General features: G+C 40.8%; 1 long non-coding RNA gene across 1 annotated transcript; it reads left to right on the top strand.

Moving 5' to 3' along the window:
* Positions 1–6,618: 6,618 nt before the first annotated feature.
* On the top strand, positions 6,619–10,058 carry LOC138821277 (uncharacterized). Its single transcript, XR_011370114.1, has 4 exons — positions 6,619–6,878; positions 7,307–7,592; positions 7,976–8,092; positions 8,757–10,058. It is a non-coding gene; the product is annotated as an uncharacterized lncRNA (long non-coding RNA).
* Positions 10,059–14,464: the final 4,406 nt, after the last annotated feature.

The raw sequence follows: 14,464 nt of genomic DNA, 5'->3' as shown, positions 1-14,464 counted from the left end.
CCATCACTTGAGGCAACCTTCCAATCCAGGTTTTTGGCTGGTTAATTATAGATAGTGTCTCAGAGACTGTTCTTCCCAGGCTGGATGCACACTCAACTTTCCAGACTCCTTTATATTCTTAGGTTTTATTTTTCCAGGAGTGTCAACTTTTTTTTTTTTTTTTGGATCCGGTCATGGGGCCTGAACTCTGGGCCTGGGCGCTGTCCCTCAGCTCTTCAGCTCAAGGCTAGCACTCTACCACTTGAGCCACAGCACCACTGCCAGCTTTTTTCTTTTTGCTTATGTGGTGCTGAGGAATCGAACCCAGGGCCTCAGGCATGCAAGGCAAGTGCTCTACCACTGAGCCACCTTCACACCCCAGGAGTATCAACTTTTAAACTAGAAATATTTTTTGAGTGTGAAGTCTAAGCTCTAGCCCATATTTTTAACTCAAGGATTCATATAAAGATAGATGAAGATACACATTACAGATCCTGAGTGTACACTGTTAGAAATGTGATCTTAAACCATGTGCCAGTGGCTCACACTTATAATGCTAGCTACTCAGGAGGCTGAGATCTGAGGGTTGCAGTTCAAATCCAGCACGAGTAGGAAACAATAGCAAGAAAGAAACAAGTTGGGGCTGGGAAGGTAGCTCAGTGGTAGAGAGCTTGCCTTGCATGCATGAGGCCCTGGGTTCAATTCCTCAGCACCACATAAGCAAAAAGAAAAAAGCTGGAAGTGGCACTGTGGCTCAAGTGGTAGAGCGCTAGCCTTGAGCTGAAGAGCTGAGGGACAGCACCCAGGCCCAGAGTTCAAGCCCCACGACCGGACCCCCCCCCAAAAAAAAGAAACAATAAATTGTGTCCCTATCTTGGGGTTCATTTCACTTAACACCATCTTATATGGCCATATGTACATGGATAATGTTTTTATAAGTCATTTAAATTCCATATTTTGTCTTTACTAAGTTGTCTCTGAAACACGTGTTATCTCATGTCCAATGATGTCTTTGTGCTATTTCAATGGTTTCCCTTATTTGCAATAACTAGTATATGTCTGAGTCAAGCAGTAAAGGTCAGATAAGATGATGTTAGGGGAATGAACCCCAAGATAAATATTCAAATGTTTTTTTTGTTTTTTTTCCTTTCATGCAATTGTTTCTAACATATTATAAGTTTATTTCTTTGTTGCTTTGTATGTCCCTTCCCCACCGTATAACCCATGCTTTCACTGTATTTTATGTTGGTATTTGTGGAAGGGAAGGGAAAAAACAAATTGTTTAACTAGGGATACAGGTGGACCCATTGCAATAATGAGATGTACAAGTAGTTATGTCGAAAAACGAACTTTACAACTTTGGTGTGGTGTGGGGGGTAGATCGGGTGGGGGGAAGGGGAGTATGGGAAGGGATTGGAGGGGAAACAAAGAGGAGGCAACAAAAATTGATAAGAAATGTACTCCTGTGATGGGAAGGTGGCTCAGTGGTAGAGCACTTGCCTTGCATGCATGACGGCCTGGGTTTGATTCCTCAGCACCACATAAGCAGAAAATAAAAAAGCCGGAAGTGGTGCTATGGCTCAGGTGGTAGAGCGCTAGCCTTGAGCTGAAGAGCTGAGGGACAGCGCCCAGGCCCAGAGTTCAGGCCCCATGACCGGATCAAAAAAAAAAAAAAAAAAAAAAGAAAGAAATGTACCAGTTTTCTTGCCCATGTAATTGTAACTCCTCTGTATGGTATTCTCACAATTAAAAAAAAAAGAAAGACTGAAAAGCTCAGAAGACATTTTGCTTTTACCGGCATGGTTCAACTAAAACCAGAAACAGTTCTTTACATTTATATAAACTATTATATCTAGTGAGGATTTAAAAAGTTTTAGCATATATATTTTAAATTTTATGTCAAAATATTTGTTTATTTTTGTCAGTTGTGGGGTTTGAAATCTGGGCCTGGACGCTGTCCTTCAGCTCTTCACCTCAAGACTAGTGCTCTACCATTTGAACCACTGCCAGTTTTCTGGTGGCTCATTGGAGATAAGAGTCTCATGGACTTTCCTGCGTAGGCTGGCTTTGAACCATGATTCTCAGCTCTCAGACTCCTTACTAGCTAGGATTACAAATATGAACCACTGGCACCTACCTACATTTGCACATTTATGAGGTATGGTGTGGTAATCCCATTCATTTATATCTTGTGTAATTATCAAGCTATATCATATCGATTAGTTTCTGTGTGTAACATTTCTTTTTAGTGAGACTGCTCAACCCTTATCTTTTCGCTGTGATGAAATATATATTCTTAACTATAATCACTTTGCTTCTTGTGGTATACAATTAATATATTTACTTTTAGTCATGGAAGTCCGCTAATTAAGGTTATATAAAACATGAATTGTAAAGTGAAAAAAATGGTTCCATTACTTGTTTTATCAAAACAATTATGCCTTTTTTCAATTATATTTCTGTGGGAATGTGTAATATTCATTGATTTAACAGTTAAAATTGATAACAGTTGATTCAAACTTGTATTTGAAAATTGCACACAACACAAATATACTTCCACTTTCTTCTACCACATAATTAAAATAACAGTATAGCAAAGCTTGGTGTTAGAGGCTCATGTGTAGAATCCTAGAAACTCAGGAGGCTAAGAACTGAAGATTTTGTTTCAATGTCAGTCTAAACAGACAAAAATGTGAAAACTTGACTCAGACATATACTAGATATTGCAAATAAGGGAAACCATGGGACCTATGCTTCTTTGGGCCTGGCTTACTTCACTTAATATAATTTTTCCAAGTCTTTCTATTTCCTAAAAAATGGGGCAATGTCATTCTTTCTGATGGAGGCATAGAATTCCATTGTGTATATATACCAATTTTCTTGATCCATTCATCTACTGAGGGGCATCTGGGTTGGTTCCATATCTTAGCTATGGTGAATAATGCTGCAATAAGCATAGTCGTGCTGGTAGCTTTAGTGTGGTCTTGTTTGTGATCATTTCGGTAAATGCCCAAAAGTGGGATTGCTGGGAAACAGGGGAGCTCTATGTGGAGTCTTTTGAGGAACCTCCATACTGTTTTCCAAAGTGGTTGAACAAGTTTACACTCCCACCAACAATGCAGTATAGTTCTCTTCTGTCCACATCCCCTCCAGCATTTGTTGTCATTAGAGTTCTTGATTATAAACGCACTCATTATCTTGCCCATGTAATTTTAACCCCTCTGTACAATATTTTCACAATAAAAAAAATAAAAAATACAAAAAAATGTGAAAACTTATCTCCAATTATCCAGCAAGAAGGAGAAGGTAAAGATGTGGCTCAAGGAATAGTGTCATCACCCATGAGCAAAAAATACAATGGAGACCATTAAACATAGAGTTCAAGCCCTAAAAATTGCATATACACAGAAGACAACAATAAAAAGTACTGTGAACATCAATAATGAAGACAAAATAGTAGAAAAGATAATGAGAAATGTTGTGTTAACATCTGGAGGACAGAAAGCATTTGACAGAATTTTGATTCATGAAAGGGAAAAATCAAAGTCTCATTTGTACAATCTCATTGTATCTATTTGTGTTGAAACCTGGCTATTGGGTAACATGTGAAAGTGTAGATTGCATTACCTGACATAGCAGACATTGCCTGTGACTATACACCATCCCACTCTGCAAAAATCTAAACTTGTACTTGTTAATTTAAATAAAACCTCATGTTAGAGACTGTTTGGTTCACATAGACAAGGGTCCTTATTTTGAGGCTTCAGACCAGTGCTTTTGTTTATAACCACTCCTGCTTTATGCCCTTCTTAGCTGGCACCAAGCCAAGACTTTGAGTTATAGACCCAACTGCCTTAATCCCTCCCTTTCTCCAGCTAAAACTCATTTCACATGCTATCTATGTCTTAGCATTAGTTGTTTTCTTTCTAATCCCCACCAGAAAACTCTTATATACATGTAAATCTACTATAAATAACCTAGTTAGAAAAGGTAGTAAGTGTTTAGCATTGGCTGAGGCTCTCATCTGTAGATTTGCTCCTTAATAAATCTGTGCTACACTATCTCTTCTCCAAGGCTTTTGAGTCTGACAACTGATTGGTTTGGTTTGATGTAATCCCATTTATCCAGACTTACTTTGATTTGTTGTGCTTCGTGATCTTTGGAAGTTTTGACCTATGCCAAGGGGCCCTCGTGTTTCCCCTAACCCTTCCTATAACATTTTCAAGGAATCTGGACTTACATTGAGGTCTTCGATCCATTTGGAATTGATTCTGGTGCAGGGGGATATATAAGGATATAACTACAGTTTTCTGTGTACAGCCAATTCTACCAGCACAATTTTTTGAAGAGGCTGTTGAGGAGCTTGAGGCCTGAGTGACTCCATCTTGAGCTAGATGTCATCTTCTGAAGTATGAGTTATGCAGCTGACCATGAGCCCGGCCTGGGAATGAACAGAAGAAGCAATTCCTTGGCAACTAGGAACATAAACTATCCTTGGGGAAACCGCAGGCAGGCAGGTGCTGGAGGGCATGGTGACCCCCGCAGTCAGGCCACAGGTGGTGTTTGTTTAAAAAAGGAACCCTGCAGTTTAGCAAGTGTGTCCTTGAGACTCCCTGTGGTGCAAGCCAACCAGTTTAAAGTACTTCAACCCTCTGATCTAACCAACAACCTGTTTCTGCTTTGTAGTGCGCCAATCATACTATAGAATTGTATTGAGTTTCCCTGCGATGTGTTATAATTTGTTGTAAGATGCTATGATGTATACAAAGTCCCTGCCTTCCTTAAAAATTGTATAAAAAGTACTATAACCCTGGTCTTGGGGCCTCTCAGCGTCATGGGCTGTGGGGGGACCAAGTTCCAGCTTGCAATAAAGACTCCTTTGCTTTTACATTGTTGATGGTCTCTGGTGGTCTTTTGGGTAAGGATTTCCAAATTCAGTTTTACATTTGGTGCATTGGCCGGGAATCCCCCCAAAGCCCACCCAGACGCCTTAACCAAGGAGTCATGAGAAGCCCGGCAAGTAAGTAGAGGCATTGCCATTCTGAAATCATCTGGTATTTGAGTTCCCTGCAGGTTCTGTATTGGGGTTGGCAAGAGGTCTTAGCGGACGTGCTATAAGACAGCCAATGGGGCTGGTGGGAGTTGTCCCTCAGATCTCCTGGGGGGTAAACTATCCACTAGTGCAGAAGCTTGAGTCTGGCACTTTCTTTTTTTTTTTTTTTTTAATTGTATTTTATTTTATTTGAGAACATACTGTACAGAGGGGCTACAATTACATGGGCAGGATAATGCATACATTTCTTACCAAGCATTGCAGCCTCCTCCTTTGTTTACCCTTCACTTCCCTTCCCCGCCTCCCCCTTCCCCCCACCCAATTTTACCCCCCTCCCCCCACCCAATTTTACCCCCCTCCCCCCCCACACCGACATTGTAAAGCTGGTTTTGACATGACATTTTGTACTTCTCATTGTTGCAACAGGTCCACCTGAATCCTTAAACGACTTGTTTGTCCCCATCTCCTCCACATGTTATACTGACATCAAATATAGTGAAAGCGGGGGTTACACTGTGGGGGAGGGACATACAAAGCAACAAAGAAATAATCTTATAAATGCATTAGAAACACATGCATGAAAGAAACAAAAACATTAAAATACATATTTAAGGGTTCATTTTCCTAACATCACATTATCTGACCTTTTCTGCTTGACTCATACCTATACTAGATATTGCAAATAAGGGAAACCATGGGACCTATGCTTCTTTGGGCCTGGCTTACTTCACTTAATATAATTTTTTCCAAACCTTTCCATTTCCTAACAAATGCGGAAATGTCATTCTTTCTGATGGAGGCATAGAATTCCATTGTGTATATATACCACATTTTCTTGATCCATTCATCTACTGAGGGGCATCTGGGTTGGTTCCATATCTTAGCTATGGTAAATAATGCTGCAATAAACATAGTTGTGCTGGTAGCTTTAGTGTGGTCTTGTTTGTAAACATTTGGGTAAATGCCCAAAAGTGGGATTGCTGGATCATAGGGGAGATCTATGTGAAGTCTTTTGAGGAACCTCCATACTGCTTTCCAAAGTGGTTGAACAAGTTTACATTCCCACCAACAATGAAGTAAGGTTCCTTTCTGTCCACATCCCCTCCAGCATCTGTTGTTATTAGAGTTCTTGATTTTTGCTGTTCTAACTGGAGTGAGGTGATATCTCAATGTTGTTTTGATTTGCATTTCTTTTATGGCTAGGGATGTTGAACATTTCTTCATGTGTCTATTGGCCATCCTTCTTTCTTCTTCAGAGAAGCTTCTCTTTAAGTCTTTCGCCCACTTATTTATTGGGCAGTTGTTTCTTTGAGGATTTGTTGTTGACTGATAGTTTACAGGGTAGGCTATCCACTAGTGCGGGGTCCGGCACTTTCTGACTGATAGTGTACAGGGTAGACTGTCCACTAGTGTGGACATTTGGGCCCATTTGTAGTCCAGCACTTTCTGACTGACAGTCTACAATGCACATGCTGTGAACATGTCTTGACTCAGGGTTCAGTGTTTTGTCTGTGTGTCTTTTGGAATTCTTGGAATGTTTCTCCTCCCAGATTCATCCTGATGCAAGGGCTCAGAGGAGACTGGCTAACACCCCCTTAATATCTGTTTCTCTCTAGCTCCTTCTTTTTTTATGAAACTGCCACTGACCACCTGCAAGTGGCACCAGCAAGATCTTAGCCTCGGGCCTTAGCCCAGGGGGTCTGAGTACGGGGGAGAACCTGTCAGTCTGAGGGGACAGCCACTAGGAACTTCTTTCTCTTGCCCCAAGAGGACTGGGAATTCTCCTCTGTCTTGGAAGGCTCCTGGGTCAATGTTTGCAGGAATCTAAAAGAAAAATCCTCCCGAGGTGAGTAGAGGGGGTCCGAGTCCCCTGGTAAGTAAGTGGTGTTGAGATGTTACCCCATTCACTGAGACCTGATTTCGTCTTTGTGGCCACTTGTCTGTCTTGTTTACTTTGGTGTGTTTTCTGTTCTATGTTTTCTGAGGTAGGGAAGTTCTGGGTGAGAGTGGCAGGCTCACTCAGCAAACTCTGGATTCAGCTTGAGAACAGCACAGATTTCTGGGGGCCCATTAGTCCCCAACTCAGCCTTTGGTTGTTGTTTTGTCTAGTTCCGTTTTAGAATTGGTACCAGTTTTAAATGTGAATCCTTGGTTTTTGTGTTTATCAGTGTTTTGATATTTATTTGAACATCTCTGGGGGAATAAAAGTCTCAGCCTCTGGCTGGGCTTGGTCACAGACCTGCTAAGTCTCCCTCCCCCCTTCTTTTGTTACAGCAGCCAAGAGGAGGGGCATGGACAAGCCTCAGGTGCACCTTCTCCTGGTGGAGGCTGCTGGAGAGGTTAGGGTGTAGATAGCAGTGAGCCTGGTCTGGACTTTCAGCTGCTCCAGACAGCTTAACAATTTGTAAAGTGCTTTTGTCAAAATTGGGTAAAAATCAGGCCCATTCAGTTTCAGGTGACCCCCTCACCCAGCCCTCCTCCAACAGAAGGGATTCAAAAGACTGATTAGTGAAATACCTTGCTAAACAAGCAAGCCCTGGAAAAATGAAGCTCAACAAAGGTACTTCGTTTAAAAGAAATATTGTCTTAAAATTTTTTAAAAAACTTTAGAAAATGTACGTACAACTGATTTTGATTTCTTGTGTGCTTTAAGATCTGTGTGTTTTGTATGTGTTTATGAACATGTTCAAGATAAGAGTTGTCAGCATGCTGTAACAATGGGTGAGTTTAAGTTTAAAATTCAAAAGGTTATGAGGTTTGGACATTACCAAAAATTTTAAGGAATCTTCACATTGTTTTTAACGGCTTTTTAAGGATTCTTTAACTTAAAAATTAGAAAATCTGGTGTTGAGTTCTAATTTTATTCCCTTGTGGTCAGAGAGAATGCAAGGTTTCTGAATTTGGACAAGTTTGCTTTGTGGCCTAAAATGTGGTCTATTTTAGAAAATGTTCCATGTGCTGTTGAGAAAAACGTGTATTCTTGTGGAGAGCTGCGGGAGCCACGACCAAAGACGGCCAGGCAGTAAGGCGTGGCCGCAAAAGCAACATTGTAGCTCCTTGGTAAGATGGCGCTGGCTCCCGCCTTCTGTCTTCCGGGTGACAAGTGCTCTCTGTAAAAACAACTCCTTATATGGCTATGACTTGGCTCCTAGTTTGCTTCCGTGTTTCCGACCCTATCGGTATATGCCACGTGGTGCTTCAGGATTTGCCATCCAGGAGACTTATAACCAGAGCGCGGGGGCGGGGGGGGGGGGGGACAGAGAAGCAGGAAGAAGCGGGCAGAAGAAGCAGGAGAGAAGATGTTGTAAAAGGTCCTGAATAAACTGCATTGAGAAGAATCCCGGGTCGCGTCTTCCTTGCTGGTCGAGGTGGTCGCGACATATTCTTATGCTGCTGGGTGAAATTTTCGGCAGATGTCTGTTAAATCTAGTTGATCTTTGCAGTTGTTTAGATCTGCGGTTTCTTTGTTGAGTTTTTTCTGAGTTGATGTATCTAGTTGGGAAAGTGGTGTGTTAAAATCCCCAACAATTAATGTCTTTGGATCTATGTAGGATTTGAAGGAAAGTAGTGTTTCTTGGATAAATTTGGGTGCTCCGTTGTTTGGTGAATAGATATTTAGAATTGTAATATCCTCCCGAAGGAGAGATCCCTCAATTAGTATGTAGTGACATTCTTTGTCTCTTCTCACGAATTTTAATTTGAAGTCTATTTTATCTGATATTAGGATTGCAATTCCCGCCTGTTTATGGGGGCCATATCACCTTGCACCAGAATCAACTCCAAATGGATCAAAGACCTCGAGTCAAAGCAGACACTCTGAAAACATTACAGGATGCAATAGGAGAAATGCTAGGTCTCCTTGGCACAGGCTGAAAATTTTTTAATAGAGACCCAGAAACACAACAAATCAAAGAAAGGTTGGACAAATGAGATTGCATGAAGTTAGAGAGCTTCTGCATGGCAAAGGACATAGCTAGCAAGATCAATAGAAAGCCTACGGATTGGGAGATCTTCACTAGCCATACAATGGACAAGGGTCTCATATGTAATATATACATAGAACTCAAAAAATTAAATCCCTCGACAACAAATCCTCAAAGAAACAACTGCCCAATAACTAAGTGGGCTAAAGACTTAAAGAGAAACTTCTCTGAAGAGGAAAGAAGGATGGCCAATCAACACATGAAGAAATGCTCAACCTCTCTAGCCATAAAAGAAATGCAAATCAAAACAACATTGAGATACCACCTCACTCCAGTTAGAATGGCTGAAATCAAGAACTCTAAAAACAACAGATGCTGGAGGGGATGTGGACAGAAGGGAACCTTACTGCATTGTTGGTGGTCATGTAAAGTTGTTCAACCACTTTGGAAAGTAGTATGGAGGTTCGTCAAAAGACTCCACATAGAGCTCCCATATGACCCAGCAATCACACTTTTGGGCATTTACCGAAATGATCACAAACAAGACCACCAGCACGACTATGTTTATTGGAGCACTATTTACTATAGCTAAGTTATGGAACCAACCCAGATGCCCCTCAGTAGATGAATGGGTCAAGAAAATGTGGTATATATACACAATGGAATTCTATGACTCCATCAGAAAGAATGACATTGCCCCATTTGTTAGGAAGTTGAAAGACTTGGAAAAAATTATATTAAGTGAAGTAAGCTAAGCCCAAAGAAACATAGGTCCCATGGTTTCCCTTATTTGCAATATCTAGTATATGTCTGAGTCAAGCAGAAAAGGTCAGATCAGGTGATGTTAGGAAAATGAACTCTAAGATATGTATTCAAATGTGTTTTTTTCTTTCATGCATTTGTTTCTAATGCATTTATAAGATTATTTCTTTGTTGCTTTGTATGTCCCTCCCCCACAGTATAACCCCTGCTTTCACTGTATTTGATGTCGGTATAATTTGTGGAGGGGAAGGGGAAAAACAAGTCGTTTAAATAAGGATACAGGTGGACCCGTTGCAACAATGAAAATTACAAGTTTTCATGTGGAAAACCAACTTTACAACTTTGTTGAGGGGGGGAGGGGCGGGAAGGATTGGGTGGGGGGGTGGGGGGAGGCTGGGAAGGGATGGAAAGGGGAAACAAAGGAGGAGGCTACAATGCTTGATAAGAAATGTACTCATTATCTTGCCCATCTAATTGTAACCCCTCTGTACAGTATTTTCACAATAAAAATAAATAAAAATTAAAAAATTAGAAATCTGGTATTTTAAAATCTAATATTTTAAAATGCATAAGGCTGTTTATACTGTAATCAAGATATCTGGCTTAACACAAATACATTGGCTGTTTGGAATTTAGTTCCTTGGCTAAAATTTGGGGATAAATATTAGAAATTTAAGTGTAAAGGTTAGTTTAACACTGTCAAAGATGTTACCTGTTCTGTCTGTCTAAAACTGTGTATTTCATTCGAGAACCAAGAGATAAGAAAAGGGAAAACTTAGAAACCAACAGAAGACCTGTCTTTAGGGGTGAGGAGTGAACAGGCAGAAGCGCAGTTCAGCTGGTCATGTATGGTGGGACAGGCCCTGAGGAAGTCCACAGATAATGGGACAGGCCCTGGGAGGAGTCCATGCATGGTGAAAGGGGGCAAGCTGGCACAAAGGCAGTTCACCTAACACTAAAGAGTTGGCTTAGGTACGTGCCCATTCCATAGGAGGGGCCAAGTGGCCCATCTTTGTTCTGTCCCTTTTCCCTACAGATTGACACTGGAAACATGATTGTTAAAATGAGTGATGTGATGATCTGATTAGTATTGCTAAAACTGCCCCTTGGACTTAAAAAGAGGGTTAAAAAGTTTATTTGTATAATGTGATTTGCTTTCAATGATGTTCTACAACTAGTATATGTTTCTAAAAGTCATAAGAGTGTTATGTCTAGCTTCTTGGTACAGTGATGGTGATTGTAATTCTTGCATTAAGGAAAAATTGACATTTAAGTTTAAAAGTTTTAATGTGTATCTGTTTTAAAACAAGCAGCCAAGAGACAATGAATGACACTTTGCCTCAAGATTTTAAGAGATTTTTTAAAATGCAACTAAAAACTAATGTATAGAATATTAAAAAGGAGATTAATAGGAGGCTTAAAAATTAGGAATGGATTTTTGGATATAAAGTTTAAGAGTAAAATTGTTCTTAATATTTGCCTCAAAGTGCACAAAGGAAAAATTAGGATTACCAAAATAATTGCTATTCTAGTTTGCTCTTATAGGTTTTTTTTTAAACAGTTTCCAGCAAGCCCAGAGCAAAGTACAAAGGATTCTTACAAGTTTGTTAGATGTAATTTTGGCTTTTATAAGTTCCAGGTAAGAGCATGCTCAAAAGCTACTTCTATGTTGACCACCTTGTTGCTTTTAATTGGAATAAAGTGGCCTTCTATAAGACTCATTGATCTGCAAACTGGTTCGAAGCCAGCACAGGGAAGAAAAAGGTCCCTGTGAGACTGTCACCTCTAATCATCCAGCAGAGTGCTGAACGAGCAAGCAGAGTTGCTTTGGGACTCAAAGTGGCAGAGTGCTAACCTTGAGCTGTAGAGCTGAGAGACAGCACTCAGGCCCTGAGTTCAAGTTCAGCGACCAACTAAGGGAAATGCCAATGAGGCATTTTTTCCAGTGTGGAGAAGACACTCCTGGAACGAAAGCAATGGTGGAGCATCCAGAGGTAGTAAGCCACTGCTTGGATGGCAGAAATGTCAGATCCTAGAGTCATTTGTGCATGGCCCTTCAAGAATTGATCAGAGCCAGGAGGTCATGCGAAGACAGTTTGTAAGCATGCCTAATATCCATGACTATTTACCTCGTAAGGGACAGGAACTTGCCATCCTGTGACAGTAGTAAAAAGCTAAAGTTATAAAATGTGGGGGATAGTTTAAATCCCAACCCTTGTATGTGCCAAAAATTCTAATTGGCAATAATTTTTGAGCTGACACCAGCTACATGAAATTCATCTCCTCAGGAAAAAGTTTGTAAACCTGTAAGTGTGTTTCTATTGATATCTCTCTGAAGGTCTGCATAGGTAACTGGGGCATCATTAGAGACCACATTCCTAAGCCATCCAGAAAGATGCTTTTGCAAACCAGAAGGCTAAACAAGCTACACTGCTGTAGCCAGAGAAAAGATTTGTGCATTTGCCAAAAGTTAAAATATTGTTCTTTGTAAAATAGGCTAAGGTTATAGGTTCCTGGCTAGGTAGGATCAACACCCCTGAGTCAGCTTAAAGAAGTTACAGAAGATGAATATTCACCCATCTTCCGCTTTTAAGAACAAGGGACCAGAATCACTTTAAAAAGTTGTGTCCAAATAGACAGAAGGAAAAGGCATGGGAAATAGTACAGGCCTGAGCCCTCTATATCTGCCTAGAAAATCAGCCTTATGAAAAGAACTATCTAGCTTAAAAAGTTGTCATCTTGGTAAATTGTCGTGGGCTATTGTCTAAATAGTCTTGAAAACTAGTGGGGTCACAGCCTGCCTAGCCTATGCAATGTATCCTTAACCAGTCTGTGTAGGAATTTGCAGCCCAGCAGGAGGTGTGACAGTCCCTTGTAGCCACTGAAAGACCCTGCTGCTGCTGCTACAGCTTGACAGTCCCCTGGAAGAAATCTACATTGTTACACTGACCACCTCCACTGTGAAAAAAGTAGAGTGAACTGCCTGATTCCATCACCTGAGACTGCATCCTGGTTGAAAGCTGCTAAAACTGAGATCTTGTGGGACATTCTTTTGGGTGATATCCAGAAACCTTCTCTATTCCCACAGTGGATATTGGGGGCAAGGATATCACTGGCTTGCTTGCCTTAGGCACTTCAGTGCATAGTGACTGAAAATCCACTCTATAGTCACAGCCAAGTTTGGCTCTGGTATGGTAATAATCTGAGTTTGTTTTCAATACAGGTAGTAATGAGACCCAGCCCTGCTCTTAGCCTTAAAATCTAGCAAGTTTCTGCATCCCAGTGGTGACTTGAGGCTGCTCTGAGATAACTTGGTTCTGCAAGCCAAAGGAAAAATGGGCATTTTAAAATTCTAGCCACAAAGAAGTTCAAGGAATTGCAAACAAGAGGAGGGTAGTAAAGAAAGCCTTGGGAAAGGAATTGGGAAAGGAATTGGATAAAAAAGGATTTGAAAAGTAAGGATTGTCTTAAAACATTAAGTCATTGGAGTAAAGAAGACAAACCTCAGACAGTTTAAGTATGTAGTAAATGGTATGAGTATGTCTTAATATTGGAGCTTCATGAGTACTGCTGGTATAAAATTAAGTTAACTGATATACAGAGTCAGGACTGGTGGAAAAAAATGTAAGGGCCTTTGGTACTGTTAATTTTGTTACTCACAGTCGGGTCCAGTGTTGTAAACCGGCTAGGGATGTTTGTTAGAAAACGCATTAACACTGTACAGCTGATGATCTTAAAGGCTCAATATCATCTGGTACCCAATGGAGAACATGATGTGTGCCCATAAGGACCATGATTGGCCCTTAAGGCCTATCAGAAAGGGGGAAATGAGGAGCCTGAGGCCTGAGTGACTCCATCTTGAGCTAGATGTCATCTTCTGAAGTATGAGTTATGCAGCTGACCATGAGCCCGACCTGGGAATGAACAGAAGAAGCAATTCCTTGGCAACTAGGAACATAAACTATCCTTGGGGAAACCGCAGGCAGGCAGGTGCTGGAGGGCATGGTGACCCCCGCAGTCAGGCCACAGGTGGTGTTTGTTTAAAAAAGGAACCCTGCAGTTTAGCAAGTGTGTCCTTGAGACTCCCTGTGGTGCAAGCCAACCAGTTTAAAGTACTTCAACCCTCTGATCTAACCAACAACCTGTTTCTGCTTTGTAGTGCGCCAGTCATACTATAGAATTGTATTAAGAGTTTCCCTGCGATGTGTTATAATTTGTTGTAAGATGCTATGATGTATACAAAGTCCCTGCCTTCCTTAAAAATTGTATAAAAAGTACTATAACCCTGGTCTTGGGGCCTCTTAGCGTCATGGGCTGCTGCCATGTATGTGGTGGGACCAAGTTCTAGCTTGCAATAAAGACTCCTTTGCTTTTACATTGTTGATGGTCTCTGGTGGTGTTTTGGGTAAGGATTTCCAAATTCGGTTTTACACTGTCTTTCTTCCATCCTGTTTCTGGCTCCCTTATCAAAGCTTATGTGCCTGTAGGAGTGGATTCATTTCTGGGTCTTCAATTCTGTTGTATTGATGGAATTCTGTGCTTCTATCGGAAAGAATGGCACTACCCCATTCCTGAGGAATTGGAAAAACTGGAAAAAATGATATTAAGTGAAATAAGCCAGATCCAATTAAATATATACTGCATGATTTTCCTCATTTATAATAACTAGAATATGCCCATAAATCTACAAGTTAATCCAGTAGGTAGTAAAAGACAAATAATTATACTTGGGCATGAATAACTAACA

This window comes from Dipodomys merriami, unplaced genomic scaffold (assembly GCF_024711535.1).
Source record: "Dipodomys merriami isolate MVZ:Mamm:240054 unplaced genomic scaffold, mDipMer1.0.p SCAF_906, whole genome shotgun sequence".
In the NCBI taxonomy this organism is placed as follows: domain Eukaryota; kingdom Metazoa; phylum Chordata; class Mammalia; order Rodentia; family Heteromyidae; genus Dipodomys; species Dipodomys merriami.
This window is presented reverse-complemented; position numbering and strand designations above follow the sequence as displayed.